Raw genomic sequence first — 15,724 nt, 5'->3', positions numbered from 1 at the left:
AATTTTGAAAATGTATTTTTTAACCGAATATGACTAGATCGACTCAGCTTTTGACGCTGATCAAGAATATATATGATTTATAGGGTCGGAAATGACTCCTTCACATCGTTACAAGCTTCTGACTAAAAAGAAAATACCCTTGCAAAGGGTATAAAAATCAAGAAAAACTGAAGAAAAAAACAGAGTCGAAGTCGACAGTCAAACAAATAAACTCGCCAAAAACGAGCCAGCTCTTTTGCTTTTGCTTTGGCTTTGCCTTTGGCTTGATGGACTGATGGAGCCCCAAAAGACCTTCCCCACCAAGCCTCCCCTGCGAGTCAACAAACATAAATAAATAAATCTGCAATAACAAAAGCAACGAGACGCGAGAGGAAAGCAAGCAAAAAAAAAACAACAAAAAATCAGCCGCTGGGCAAATAAACAAAGTGAGTTTTATGAGACACACGAAAAACATTGGAAAAACCTTTACATTACCAATAGATACATTTTTTTCTGTTCAGTACTAAATTGCTTAGATTATTAGTTTGTGGCTATTACTAGGAAATTCCACAGAGACTAAATAAGATGATTTTTGGGTTTCGTGGGCGCCTTGAAATAAGCGAACTAAATTTAGTTGACGCCATTCGCTTTTTTGCTATTTTTGGCCACGAAATTGTCGGCGCGTGTAGCAAAAAAAAAATATATATATAAAAAACATTAACAACATATCAACTCAGATAAGACATAAACAACTCGAAAATCTACACGAGTTTTTTTTTCATCGCTGTTGTTATGGAAACTTTGGCTCGTTTACCAAATTGCGAGACAATTTCAAATGTGCACTCAATTAGCAGCAGGTTAACAACAAAAAGAGCTAGTACAACTAGAATAAAAACAATAGCAAAAAACAATAGAGTTTGTTTTTAATTCCCATTAATTTAGTTGAAATTATCACAGGCTTAATATATTCGAATGTCATAAGAGTGAAAAACTATGAATAATTGGATGCTGTAATGTCAGCAGGAAAAAATGACAATCATTTCATAATTATAAAATATTTGCATGACATATTTGTAGACGCAGTGAAAATTGCTTGGAATTTCATATTATTTTTATTTTTTCCGGTTACTCAGCTCATTCGTTTATTTTGTTGTTTTTTGTTTTTTGTCGCTGCTTATCAGAAATTGTTTGCATTTTCACTTTATTTATTCTGTGCCATAAAAAAATAAATATTAATTGCGATTATCGCAATGTGATATTGCTATATTTACACGTTATAATTAATTGTTCTTATTTATTGAATTTGTACACACGCACACACACAAACACACTAAAATAATTCGCCTCCCGTTTCGCAGCAATTTAAATTGAGTTATTTGCACAGAGAAAAATAAATACAAATATGCGCATAAAAATTAAACTTGTTTAAACGACATTAAATGTGGTTTTTTATTGAGCTTTCATTTTGTTTCTGATTGTGTCTTCCCATTATTTTTTTTTTTTTTTGGTCCACTCATCCGCAACAAAATATGCAAATTGATATATATATATATAGTATGGCGAGTGTATGTATATGTATAATATAATTTATCGGCATGTTTGAGCCGCCCTGTGGCTGGCAGCATAAATTAATTATCAAAAGCATTCATTTACATGGCTGACTGCGCGATCCGACACCCGCTGTCAGGCGGCACCTCGGCCCATAGATACTGTTTGTATCTGTATCTCACGGATACATACAGGCACAGAGTCAATTTGAAAACATCATCACAATCAATTTGCTTCGTTTCTCGTGATGGGAATTAAGTTTTATTATGGATATGTATTTGTATCTCTCAGTTGTTGCCTCAGCTTCACAGTGATCACTCTGTTTACGAATAATGCTAGTACTTTTCTTTAAATTTCTTTCGCCACTCTGATTTATAACTTGAGAATTATAAGGGAAATCTTTCTTTCAATTAAATCAAAGTATATCCCTAGTTTTAACGAGTGATCACTCTGTTTATGAATAATGCTAATACTTATAGCTTACATCTTAACTTTTCTTTTACTTCTTTTGATTTCTTTCGTCACTCTGACTTACTACTTGAGAATTTTAAGGGAAATCTTTCTTTCCATTTGATCAAAGTAATATATATTTCATTGTATTTAGTATATACTGTATTGCCGTTGTTTTTGTAGTTGGCCCACATTATCTAGTGAACGTTGAACGCTTTCGTGCCCCTGTTGTAGTTTTTTTGTTGTTTTGTTTCTTTATTCTTTTTTTTCTCTCCCTGTATTTTTTGTTGTTTTTGCCTTCCTACATGTGTTTAGCGTGTTCAGAAATTTGCTTTTTTAATGACGCTCTTGTTGATTGCCGGCTATTTGTTATTACCTCCCCCCTCCCCCTACCCTGCGACCCCGTCCGTCGTCGTTTGCCCTTGTTTTTGGGTTGCAGAAACAGTTTCTAGTTTATTTGAAATTTTTATATATATTTGGCTTAGTAATTTCAATGCAATTTATTAATGGTTTGATTCGATTATTTATGGTTCGTTTCATTTGATTTAGTGTTGCCAACACTTTTCGCCATTGTTGCTGATGACAGCAAATGAATTTTAATTAACACACACGTACAAATTTATTATTTACTTAAATCGTTAAATATGTTCCTCCTATTTTATTTAATGGTTTTGAATAATTCAAGTATACTTGTCTAATCTTGAGTCAATTTCTGTTTATTGAGAATCTTTGAATTGAAATATGATTCCTTAAATATAATAATAGCTCAACACTTAAATATATATTAGCTTTTAAGAGTGTATTTCCAAGCTTAACAAAGCTTAAGCACATAGCTTGACATTTTCTGTGATTTATTATAATTTGTTTGAATCGTTTAAGTTGTGCAAACATTTTTTTTGCTAATTGCGCAATCAAATAAATATATATTTTAGTATTTTATCTCTAGTTGGTCTTATAAAAAGGGTTTACAGATATGGAAAATAAATCTAACACAAAATGACAAATAAAACTTGTCATATTTTTGGCCAAAATATGTTGATAAAATCATTGACCTTATGTACTACATATGTACTATAAGTTGCATAAGCATAGGTCATGGATTTAAATGGCTTTCAATTTAGTTTTGCCCTGGGCATTGCCATGACAGTCGCATGTCAATCTATAGAAAATGTAATATAATCCATTTTCACTTGGCCGGAATGGAAATGGAATTGAAATTGCAAACTACAGAGCTTGCTGCTAATTCGCATGGGCGGACAGATAGGCAGTTAGACAGGCCAAAAAGGCAGACTGGCGGGGGCGGTTCTCAAACGAGCGAACAAACCAACGAAACGTTTGTCACTGTCGAGCGTTTTATGAAAATTGAACAAATCAATTAAGTCTAATCGTGCCATGCCCGATCCACTGGGGTGGGGCAACAGTAGTCAAGGAGTTCGGGGGAGGAGAGGGTTTTTTGGCATTTGTATTTGCCCCCTGACAAATGGACAAATAAATGTCTGCACACGACTTGTGCTGCTGCTGGCAAAGAGGAAAAAAAAACGCCAGAATGAAAATTCTACGGCACATGCTACAAATTATAAACACTGTAATTATATTCGAATAATATTTTGTCAGCCAATTGACACATTTGCCGTGCCGGAGATACAGTAAGCGGAAAAATGAAAGACACACAGAGAGCCCGAACAAGGCTGAAAATGGCAAGAGAACACCACCGGCCAAAGTTGGTTAACGTGGCTGGTTAGCTGCAATTGCTGGCCAACATCTGCGGCAATTGCGGTTACAGTGGTTTACATATTAAAGACATATATTTCAATTTTATTATTCATATAAAAATATGTTGTAATAAAAAGAAATTTGAAATCAAACAAGTTTGTTTAAATTTTGTATTTTAATTGTTTTCTTTTAGTTAGAATTACAACTGTTTGCAATGGCTCTTGATTATCTGGCAAACTTTTACCAGCGTGCACAGTGTGACAAATTATTATGTATGTATGCTGGCATGTTCCACGGTGGGGTGGGGGTACAGGGGGGGGGGGGGCGTGCAGTTTTTACACACAAGCTTAGCTCAGTTCGTTTTAGTTTGGCTCGGAACAACACTCGCTGCCTGGTGCTAATGACCGTAACTAAGTTGGCGTCACGATTGTGTGCGCCACTGGAAGCCTTCTCCCGCTCTCCCCACCTCGCTGGCCCCACTTTGCACCACCTCCGGGCTGCGGTTTACTTTGTCGCTTGGCCATTTGTGTAAAATATTTTAATGTTATGGCCCGGCCAAGAGAGCTCTGCCTAATAGACGCTTAATTGTATCTGCGTGTGCGTATTTGTATCTATGTGTGTATGTATCTGCAAATGTATCTATGCATTTATGACTAAACAGTTGTTTAAATAAACAATTTTGGCATGTTTATCATGGAATTAAAGCAGCTCGAAATGCGGCTGCAATGTTTACTTAATTAAAGCAAAGCAAAGAAAAAAACCCAAAACGAAAACACTCTACCATGGGATATAAACTTGAATTTGAATAAATTTGCGATAAAAGCGACGGAAATTTTGCTTCCGGAATTAGTGAAGAATTCAAATCTGACAAGATAAGCTAAACAATGCAAAGGAAATCAAATATATGGACATTAAACAAATGGAATTTTAATGTCATTGCATTTGTAGCCAGTAGGTGAGTAGAGAAAATAGACATAGATAAATAATACTATTTATAATTATTATTCAAGCTGATCAAAGGCCAGTACGCTAGCCTGGCTAAAAAAAGTACTGTAAATGTATTTTTATAAATTTGACAATTGTAATTCTATCCAGAACAATTATTATACAAAGTAATTTATACAGATTTTCTAGTATTTAACGTATTTCCATTTTTTTTAATAATTAATTTGTAACTTTGACTATGAAAACATTTTATAAAACTTCTCTTTTATATTACATTTTATGATGATTAGTTACTTGTACCTATATATTTGTGTTTTCCTTATCACATTTACCTGCCAAAAAAATACACACCCACACACAAACACACCACGTTCATGTTCTCATAATTCGAGTAAATGCAAAACACACACCCATCCCACCCCCCTCTTTGCTCACACCTCATTCCCCATCTCCTCTCTCGCTTGTTTATCGCTCATCGTTCGCTATTTTCTGCTCGCTGCCGCTTTGCTATTCGGTTCGCTTGACGCTTGTCGCCGCCGCCGCAGGCTTCATTAGGCGAGCGTGATTCCGATTCGCATTTCCATTTCGATTCCCAAGACCCCCCCTCCCCCTTCCCCTCCTCCCATCCCTCACCACCCCTTCGATGACCCGCGAATTCCGCTTGTCTTCCCACATTACGCTTGCAAAACGAAATTCCATTCCATTGGTGCCGAACAAAAACCCAAATTAAATCCACTTCAATAAATCTCAAAAAGGTAACGCACACAAAAAAAAAACAAAAACAAAATACACACACACACACACCACAGGCCTGTCAATTTTCTAATCGCTCGAAATAACAACGAAAAAAAAAAAACTCCATTTAATTACAAATCGGCTTAGATTGAAACGCCTTAATTGGCATTAACTCGACAAAAAATGCTGTGTCTATGTGTATATTTGTATGAATACTTGTATAAAATGCGGCAGCAGTAAGTGGCAAGCGGCAATTAATCAAACTGGAAATCAATTTACTCTCTCACCGTCTCTCTCTATCTCTCAGGGAGAGAAAAGCTGTATTTATAATACGCCAGATTTCCATACAATACAATCTCAATAAGCTTATTATATTCAATTTATTATTTAAATTTATTTAATTAAAAAAAAGGTAATAATAGACTTTTTCCCTATTTAAAAGGGAATCAGTATTGATAGACTCGTTTTGGGGCTAACAATTTGTAATAGATCAAGATTTGGTATCTGATTTGTATTACTTAAAAGAAATATATATTTGTTAAATACCTAAAAAGCTAATAAATCTTTGATAAATATTCATAGAATTATAATTAAATCAAAAAATATTCATTTAACTTTGATAAATAAAATATTATAAGCATTTTGATTTTGATTAATAATTGAAATAGGTCTTACCTTTTTATAAATCCAAAATAATCGCAATTTCTGCTCTGGATATGCGCGTTCCCGGTTCATAGACAGCATCCAAGATGAGATTTGGGTGGGGGGTGATGGTAATGGTGGGTTTCGGGTGGCTCTGGGCAGGTGATGATTCCTTTGGCTTGCCGGCCTGCTCGCACTCCCCGGCCAATGTACGAGTGCGAGAGGGAGAGGCGGAGGGCGCAGGGCGAGTTTAAGAGAGAGTGAGAGAGCGGGCGAGAGGGCGTAATAATCCACAAAAGAAACGCTGGCGACTCCTACTCCTTCTCCTCGGTAAACTCCCAAACTCCCAACAAGCTCACAAAACCCGGTAGGTAAAATGTAAATCCGCAAAATTTTCCTAGCGGCGCAATCTCAGGAATTATTCTCCATTTATGCGAGAGCGGCAGAGTGAGAGAGAGAGAAAGAGATAGGCAAACTTGGCTTTTCCTTTTCCTTTTTCCACTGCTTCTGCTAGATTCTCTGCTTCTGCTTATTCTGCTTCTTGTTTTTCACTTCTTTGACACTTTTTGCCTTTGCTTTTCTTTTCTATTTTCCTTTTTTGCGACAAATGTATGAACTTTTTTATGAGGTTAGTTGTTGTTGTTTTTTATTATTTTCTTTTTATATTATTTCTCTACAAATACACGAAAAAACGGCACTTTGAGTAAGGCGAGAGGGCGACAGAGAGAGAGAGAGAGAGAGAGGGCGCGCGTCCAAGCTCTGCTGCCTTCTCTTGGCATGCATGTACATTTGTATGTATATACATATTGGGCAGAACAGAAGCTGCTCCACCACGCACATATATATACATACATATGTATAGAGAGGCGAAGAACAGAGCTTTGGGCATAAAATATACACGGGGGAGTTGTTGCACGACAAAGCGACAGAGAGAGAGACTAAACGACCGACGGACCGACGCGACGCGACTTCACTTGCACACGCGCGGAAATTGGCGAGAGCGACAAAGCGACGACGAGTTCGCCGTTTGTCGGCGTTCTTTTACCGCAATGTTTGTGCGAAACATAAAAAAAGCTTTGCACATACATACACGCCAACACAGCGTGAGAGAGAGCGAGCGAGAGAGGGAGATGTAGAGCTGCACACACACATTACATACAAATTCGCAGGCACACACACTCCCATATACACAGTGGCTGTATAGTAATTTTATTCCGGTACTATTCAACTGATGAAGCTTCTGTTGCTGTTGTTGTTATTGCTAGCAACATATTGCCAGTGCCACACTCTCGTTTTGGGTTTTTCTTTTTACATCTTCTCTCCTTTTTCTTTCTTTTTTTCTACTACTACTTTTTAGTAGTATTTTTTTTCGGCTGATGATGATTACGCTGCTCTTTTCTCACACACAGGCACACATACAAACGCACGCACAAGTCAGGCCCAAGTGGGTAATTTGTTTTATGAGTAGCGGCAAATAGCACTTGTGTATGATTGTCGCTGCTTCTGCCATCGCCGTGGTTGTTGTTACTTTTTGTTGTGAATGACAGACAGCGACGAGTAATAATTTTTAATGCGTTTTTGGCATTTCTACGCTGCTTTGGGTTAATTGCTTAAAACGCGACGAAACACCAACACACACACACACACACACACACACACACGAGCGAGCTGCAAACACATATACATGATCCGAGAGCGAACGCGGTTTTCGTTGTTGTATGAATTAATTAAGATGCACCATTATAAATTCACAGATTAAGGAACGATTTTGCATACTTATTTCCTCTTATTTGAAATCCTTATTTTGTTGTTTTTTCTGCTTTATGTTTTGTTATTTGGTTGTTTTTTCGGCGACAGCGTTTTATCCGTGCTGTCCGAACGAAGCAAAGGAAAAACGCGTACAAACTGACATAAATTGAGAGGCGAGAGTTGGCTAGCAACGCGCAGGGCTGCCATATGCAGAGACATAAAACTGACAATTTCGATTTGATTAAAATGAGGGTGTAAAAATTGTATATTTGCTTTGAATGGCGGCCGTTAATTTAGTTTGAATATATATAATTTATTTCGATCATTTTTATTAATAAACATTCCATTTATAAAACCTTTTTCATATTACTAAATTGGCTGCCTGGCAACTCTGCGGCATTTCGGACACATACACTCACACAGACCCTCGCACACTCTGGCATTCCCATGCACATACACGGCTCCGATTTGTGCTCTCTGAGCGGCATTTCTTTAATGGCGGCTTTTTCCTCTCAGCCCTGCGCTCTGCGCTCACGCTCTCTCTCGTCTTCTCTGACCCGCTCTCTCTGCCGCTGCTGACGCCATATTGCGCAGTTATGTATGTTCATCTCTTTCCAATTTGTTTACAGTGCCGTCGTGTGGTCTCTCACTTGCCACTCTTATTGTTTTTGTTGCTGCTGCTGCTGTTTGTTGTTTTTGCTGTTGCAGTGTGCCTTTGCAAATTGTTTTTGGTGGGGTCTCGGGTCCTGAGGATTGATTACTGATTGGCATGTCGTTCGACTACAGCCAGTTCCTTTTGTTGTATTTGAAGTTGCCTCGCTTCGCGTGCTCTTCTTCCTCTTGTTCTTCATTCGCCTTGTCTTTTACCTTCTCGGCGCACGCACACGCAGGCAAACAAACACTCGCACACCTCACCGCCACCTCATCCAGTGGGCCGCTTGTGTTTTTTGTGGCTGTTTGTTGTCGTTGTTGTTGTTGTCTGCTGGGGGGAGTAGCATATAATGACATAATGAGATTTATTAGGCGCAAAATAAAGCCATAATGTTCCATTTGACCTTTGTGTAACTTTGACAGCGGTAATTTTCGCCTTCCTGCGGCTCCAGCTTATTATTTCGATGATGTTTGGCCAGGATATACATACATACATATACAAGGACTACACCCACAAGCATACGAACATACATACATTCATGCAGAAGAAAGGATTCCGGAAACATGAGCATTTTCCGTTAGACATAAGCATTTTAAAACTTGCCTTTTGCACTCATCGAAGGAAAACTTAAACAAAATTCCAATTTGCCAAAGTTTCTATTTTTCAGGAACGTTAAACAATAAGTTAAAAGTTAAATAACATCTAAATTTGTCTATGTTTTTAAATGAAATGAATTAAATGCGTTTGCTTTTGGTTAATTTTATTTTAAACTAAAACAAATGTTGCCTACTTGTAGGCTTTGCATGTAAAATGATCAGCATGCTCTGTGATACATTAAATACATGTAAAGTATGTGGAATTTTCATGTAAAAGATACATTTGATATCCAAAAGATAGATTTAATGAACAAATGTTTTTTTAAGCCTTTTTAAAAGCATACATCTGAAGCATGATGAAAAATATAAAGAAAGTAATAATCATCCTTACAATTTCAGCCCTATTTTATAACATTTTCATATATATTTCCAATTTTTTGTGTAGTAGCACCTCTTCAGCGCTTCTCCGCTGGCTTTTCTTTTGCCGGGGAAAACTTGTTTGTGCTTTGCAACCAAATATACTGAAACACATTTCCCACTCCCATCCGGATGACTCCCCTTGATCCTTTTCGCAGGAGTGTTTGCTTGTTGTTTCTCTATTGGCATTCGTGCACGCTCTCTCAATTTTATTGCTGTGATTGTGATTTCTAGTTGGATTTGACTATGCACGCATACATACACACATACACACACACACACAGAGAAGGCATTTGGGGAATTGATATCCTTGTGCGCTTTTTGCTAAAGTTCAAATATTTTTCATTTTATTGCTGACACACACACACAGAGCACACACATACTTACTCGTGTAAGAGTGGGGAAAGGACACGCATGTCCTGGGCCCAAGGGTGCTCAGGCAAACAACATTTGTCAATGCTGGCAATATTTCACTCCGGAACGGTCCACTGCCACTGGGATGCCCTCAGTTTACGGCTCAGTGCTGGGCCAAAGGACTGAAAGGACCTCAAAGGACCGACACCCACACCCGAATGCTGCCTGAACAGTTGCGGTCACAATTAGGCCTACAGAATGCAGACATATTTTAGTATAAGGAAATATTTGTATTTATTTAGGAATGCATTTTAACATATTTAAAAGAAAAATACTTTATAACTTGAAAATGAAATAATTTGAATATGTTTCGTAAATCTTTTTATAACGTTTTCACTTTGATTTTTAAAGAATAAAAAAACATTAGTTACTAACGAAAATATCAACGATTTGATGATCATTAGGTTCCAAATACAATTCACAATAAACTCTTTGAAAAAAGAAAGTGTTGATTATTTTTATTTTAAAAATATTTTGTCGTCTGAATACCTGAATGTATTCGTTAAATTTTAAGATATTTGTAGCCTAGTTAAAGACACCCTTTTAAAGGATTTTCAAGCCCTTTTTACATATTATTATTTACCTATCAACATGTTGAACTTTTTATTGTAAAAGAATCCCTTGAATTGTTATTCTAAAACCCATTCTCATTGCTATTATTTTGACATCAAATGTACCTTTTCACATGCCTGTCAAACGGAAAATAATCCTCTCAAGAGGCTTTTGTTTGAATTCGTTTTTTGGGGGGCCGAAAATAATGTTGCACATCGATTGGGTCCATGGCTCCACCCCCTCGCACTGTGCTGGGCAAATTATGTAATTATGTGCGTTGAAAAGTGTGCAAATAAATAGAATTCGAATGGGAATGCTAATGAAGCCATTATTATTTTATGCGCTATTTAAACAAGCCGCCCCAGGCCTGCTCCTGGTCCCCAAGGACACTGCATGAATAATAAACGAGGGACTGAACAATGTTCAAAAAACACAACAACAAAAAGCGAAGCGAAAGCAACTTCAACTGGCGGATAAATAAATATTAATGCCAACATATTCAACCAAAAAGCTCATCCTTGAGCCGGTCATTCGTACTTATTGAAAATGGGCAGGGGGGTGGGGGGAAAACCGAAATCGGAAAGCTGAAATGAAAAGCGTTACGCTCTGTGATTTTGACAGCACCCATTCCCACTTTTGCCACATTTTGTTGCAAAATATGATTTCATTGTGCTCAAATTGAATTAAATTCTTGGAGTGTGATGTTCCCCGCCTCCGAAAGTCACCCCGCCCGCAGGATCCCCGCAGGACCAGGACCCAGACCCAGCTGCCATGTGACTCTATCTGCATCGCTCCATCTCTGTTTTTTTTTGGGGGGCTCTGTCTCATTCTGGCCGGGTATTTTCCTTTTGGTAGCTTTCTGAACGGAAGCGGATATTTTCAACGCGCCATTGTTATTTTTTGAGTGCGGGAAATTGTTCGTCCCAGCTCGTCCTTGCTCTGCTCCAACGTCCTGCGTTCTGAGTCCTCCTCCTCCATTTCCCGGCTTTCCCTTCCCCCTTGGTCCTGCTTTCCCTCGGGTGAAAGCAAACGAAGCGAGGGACCGAACCAAAGCGTCGTCCTTTTCGCTGGCGCTACTTTCTCTCACTCCGTCACTCTCTCTCTCTCTCTCTCTCTCAGTTTCTGTCTCTTTCTTTTACTCGCTTTATCTCCGCTTGCATGGAGAGAAAATGTGGGGAAATTACCTTTAGAGTCTCGAGTGTTTGGAAATCACTTGAAAAGTTAAATTAAAATTATGAAATGCTTTATTTTATTAGTATAATAATCTAATTTTAAGTATCCTTAGTTAAAATTTATTTTTGTAAAATCAATAATTGATAAAAATTATTGCGAAGAGGTTTAATAACACTTTAAGGGATTACAATATTTTTTCATAGTTTGCTTTAACAATGTACCATAAAGTACGTACAAGTGATTAAAAAATAATACAATATTCGGTCACAATTTTAATTATAACTTTTACTATAACACTTTGACTTGATGTCTGATTTTCCATTATTTTTTTTTTGTATTAAACATGTGCTAAATTGTTACTTTATTTATTTGCTTAACAACTTTTCTTGTTGTGTGGCTTTTCTCATCCGCTTCATGCTTATCATTGTGTTGAGCTCCATCGTCCTTTTGGCCCCTCCCTGCCCCGCCCCTGCTACCCAGCCCCTCCCCCCGCTGCCACGCCTTGTCGACAGCTTTGTTTGTGTTGTAAATATAATTTTACGACTCTGCCTCTGTCAGACTTGACTCCCCCGCGCCACCCTACCATTCAGTGTCAGTCATTTCGTCAGTTTGTTCGTCCTTTGGGTGAGTTTTCCACCCCACCCCACCCACACTGCCTTTTCCCTTGGCCCTTCATCAACTGTCGCTGCTTTTTGTCTGTCGCTTTTTCTCCCCCACTTAACATTTTATTAAGCGAAAATGCTTGTGCCGTAAAATGTGCGCTTACATGTTTGCCCGCCCCTTTTACCATTTTCCCATTTTCCAACCCCTGAAGCTCCCCCACCCCCCTCTCTGCTGCCATGGTACGCACCCTTGGGCTGGCTGGCTGCTCTGCCGCAGTCATCGTCGTCATTTTCATTTCCTGTGGTCGTATTTATGCTTTTTATTTGAATTGATTTTATTTCGTTGCCTTTTCCATGTGGCGTGAGCCGGGCTTATCCTTGTGTTTTCCGCCTCCCCCTTTCCCGCGATTTCCTTACATCTATATAATGGTGTGGGTGTCGGAGTGACTGAGTGTGTGTGTGTGTCTCGTGTAGTTAATACGTTGATTTCATTTTTATTTTTATGATCCCTTTGCCACTTTAATGTTAATTTTATGACAATGATGTAGATAATGCTCAAAACTTAAGCAAACTGAAGGAAGGTTTATGAGTGTTGGTCACTAGCTGGAATAGGAGTATATATTTAATTGATTAAATATTAGTTTTCTGGAGCTGTCTATAGTAAAAAAATACCTTGAAAAGGTGTCAAAACTATGTTAAAAAATAATTCTTGAATTAAGGAATACTACTTTTAGTTTTCAACAATTTTCTTGCATACTTTTAGACTCCTTGTTGGAGAGATTTAAGACCACCAGTATATATTAAGTATTATGTTTATAACAAATTACATTTAAATTGGCAATAATAGTGTACAAGTTTGTTAAACAATTATTTTAAATAAAATAATATTTCTAAGGCATCTTCAGATATGTAAAACAATTCAGAAAACTTCACCAACACCAAAATTTCTACCACAATTATCTTATATTTGGTTGGAAAACGTAATACTTAACTGTGCTTATATTGTTTTATTTTAATACATATGTTAAATATTATACATTATATAAATTATATAAGTTAAGTATGTATCTTTAAATAGAATAGAAGAATTTAAGTTTTTTAGTTTCTTTACAAAAACATTTCTATCAACGCTTGAAAATAAACTAGGTTCCAGGTATTTCTATATTCCTGATCTACACATAGTTAACTCTAATTAACTTAGCAGTTAAGAGTAATTTAAAAAGTAAACATTAACAACAACAATCCTAATAGGATTTACTTTTCACATAACTACAATATGTTGCCTTCGCATAGCCATTTCTCTTAAATAATGGGATTGGATTCCTGCTTTGGGGTCTGCGTATTAGTGGAAATTGTTCTGGGTAAATTTACACATCCGAAACAATAATTTTCTCACCTCATCCACGTCCCGACGGTCACTTGACCCAACCCAGCCATCGTGGCCAGTTGTGACTGGCCTAATTGCCGCTTTGGTTTTCATGGCCAACACGGCGAACAAGACCGACGTTCTCTTGGCTTTGGTCTTGGTCTTGGGGCAAACACGTTAATAGCCCGGCGTACGCATAAAATCAACAATTACATGGCACAAAAGCAGGCCACAAGCTCTGTGGCAGGCAGGCGCACCGACTTCCCAACTTGCCACATCATGACAGGCTTATGGCCAACGGAGCGACGCTAATTTCAATGGGGGGGAAGGAGGAGCAGGAGGAGCAGAAGGAGGAGGATGAGGAGCACCAGGAGGAGGAGGAACATTATGGATGGGCGGGATGATGGCACCACTTAATGTGGCCGAGGCCAGGGACAGCTACTGATTGACCACACAGAGATGGGAGCGTGATCAGTTTTACTATGCTTTAAAAGGGGGATATTATGTATGATATGATGTATTAAGAGGTTTTAGAAATTACCAGGGTTTTAAAATACCTTAAAAATGAGTCTAAAATATTGCAATTCTTAGTAAATTTGTTGTAATTTTACTATATACCATTTTTTCTGTCCAATTATGGCGCATTTTTAAAGCTTTTAGAATCATCGCATCCTGGATAAGTTTACTATATATATATTAGATTAAAAATACTAAAACATGGTGTAAAAATATAGCAATAAGATTGATTAGGGTGGTGACATATAATTTTATACATTTTTATACCCTCTAGCATAACTTACACACCTTTCAGTTTATAGCTGTTATATAAACCCCAAACTTGTAAATAACCTGACCAAAAATAAGGTTACAATTTTAATCATATTTACTTTAGTTTTATAAATTGATGTTTTCTCAAAATATCAATATGACCAGCTATACCAACCCCACAATATACACCTTATAAAGCGTTCCTCCACTTTACTGTATACTCGCTAAAACTATCAAAGTTAACGTCAACTTGAGCTGAAAAGTTTTTGCTAGTTTTTGCATTGTTTTATAATCAACTTCCACATAATTTATATGCACAAAAGTTGGCTGGAAGTCCCAGATTTGGCCCTGGTTTCCGTCGGTTTGTCCGATAAAAGGCAGCCACAATGAGCCAAAGGTTAACCAGGACACACAGAGACTGAAGCACATATCCAGCAGCCACGCATCCATTGTGTGTAGTAAAACTAATCTCAACAAATTATCTTTCTGGCATTCTGTTTTCGGGAGAAATAGGGGGACAAGTCAGAGGAAAATTCAACTTTTTCCAGACTGTGGGGAGGGAGGGAAAAGTTTTTCAGGGGCAGAAAGTTGATGCGATTATGATTTTCAATTTTCAGCAGTCAACGCCGAGAAGCGAGAATGGACATCATAAAGTCCTGTGCTCGTCCTGTGTGGGAATGTGGAAATGGTAGACGGGCAAACACAACCACGGTAAAATGTGATAGATGGATAATATCCTGGCGGGGAGGCGGGAAAGGCGGCCCGAGCAGATCCTGCCTGACTGCCTGCCTGCGGCGCCCAACAATAAATTGAGTTTTGCGAGTCCAAGTCCAAGTCCGAGACCAAGACCAACTCCAAGTCCTGGTCCAAAAAGCGGCAGCTGTTCCACTCCCAAACAGTGGCAGCAAATCCCCAGCTCAGCTATAACATTTATCGTTGTGCAAACTGCCAGCAGCAGTCCTAGCAGTTGTCCTGCGAAGGCGAAAGCCATTCTCAGACAAGGACAGAGTAAAAGTTCCACCCATGTGGATACACTGGGAAACAGTTTGGACCATTAATGTTTACGATTTTGTTGGAATTTGAAAGGTATGTATATCCTTGTTTTCCTTTTATTTATCCTTTATAAACATATATCCTTTAATTAGTCCTTTGAGTATATTTTTGCCAGGCCTTTCCTTAGTTTCTTAAAACGATTTCAAATGGGATTGACTGAAAATTCTCATTATTTATGTTTAAAAACATAATTGAAATACCTGTGAATTGTAGTTAATTGCTTAATAAAATATATCAAATATATTTTCAGTGCATTTAACTTTTTCTTTTTGGTGCAAATAAAAGGCAATACAGCACAGTGGGTGACAGAGGGGAAGGATTGAACTGAGCAAATTGAAATGGTTTCGTAACGTAATGAAACTGGAGCTGT

At 37.8% G+C, this 15,724-nt stretch overlaps 2 protein-coding genes across 2 annotated transcripts in view; both read right to left on the bottom strand.

Annotated features, from left to right (window-relative positions):
• sbb (scribbler) overlaps positions 1-7,849 on the bottom strand; it is a 105,677-nt gene extending 97,828 nt beyond the window's left edge. Inside the window, exons 1-2 of the mRNA XM_020962474.2 lie at positions 7,789-7,849; positions 6,046-6,685 (exon numbers count right to left, since the gene is read on the bottom strand). The gene's annotated coding sequence lies outside the window, so the exon portion shown is untranslated. The remainder of the gene's footprint in view (positions 1-6,045; positions 6,686-7,788) is intronic.
• LOC110191598 (protein GSKIP homolog) overlaps positions 1-7,849 on the bottom strand; it is a 70,565-nt gene extending 62,716 nt beyond the window's left edge. Inside the window, exons 1-2 of the mRNA XM_086827930.1 lie at positions 7,789-7,849; positions 6,046-6,685 (exon numbers count right to left, since the gene is read on the bottom strand). The gene's annotated coding sequence lies outside the window, so the exon portion shown is untranslated. The remainder of the gene's footprint in view (positions 1-6,045; positions 6,686-7,788) is intronic.
• Positions 7,850-15,724: the final 7,875 nt, after the last annotated feature.

This window comes from Drosophila serrata, unplaced genomic scaffold (assembly GCF_035046125.1).
Source record: "Drosophila serrata isolate PLE 108 unplaced genomic scaffold, ASM3504612v1 contig_184, whole genome shotgun sequence".
In the NCBI taxonomy this organism is placed as follows: Eukaryota; Metazoa; Arthropoda; class Insecta; order Diptera; family Drosophilidae; genus Drosophila; species Drosophila serrata.
This window is presented reverse-complemented; position numbering and strand designations above follow the sequence as displayed.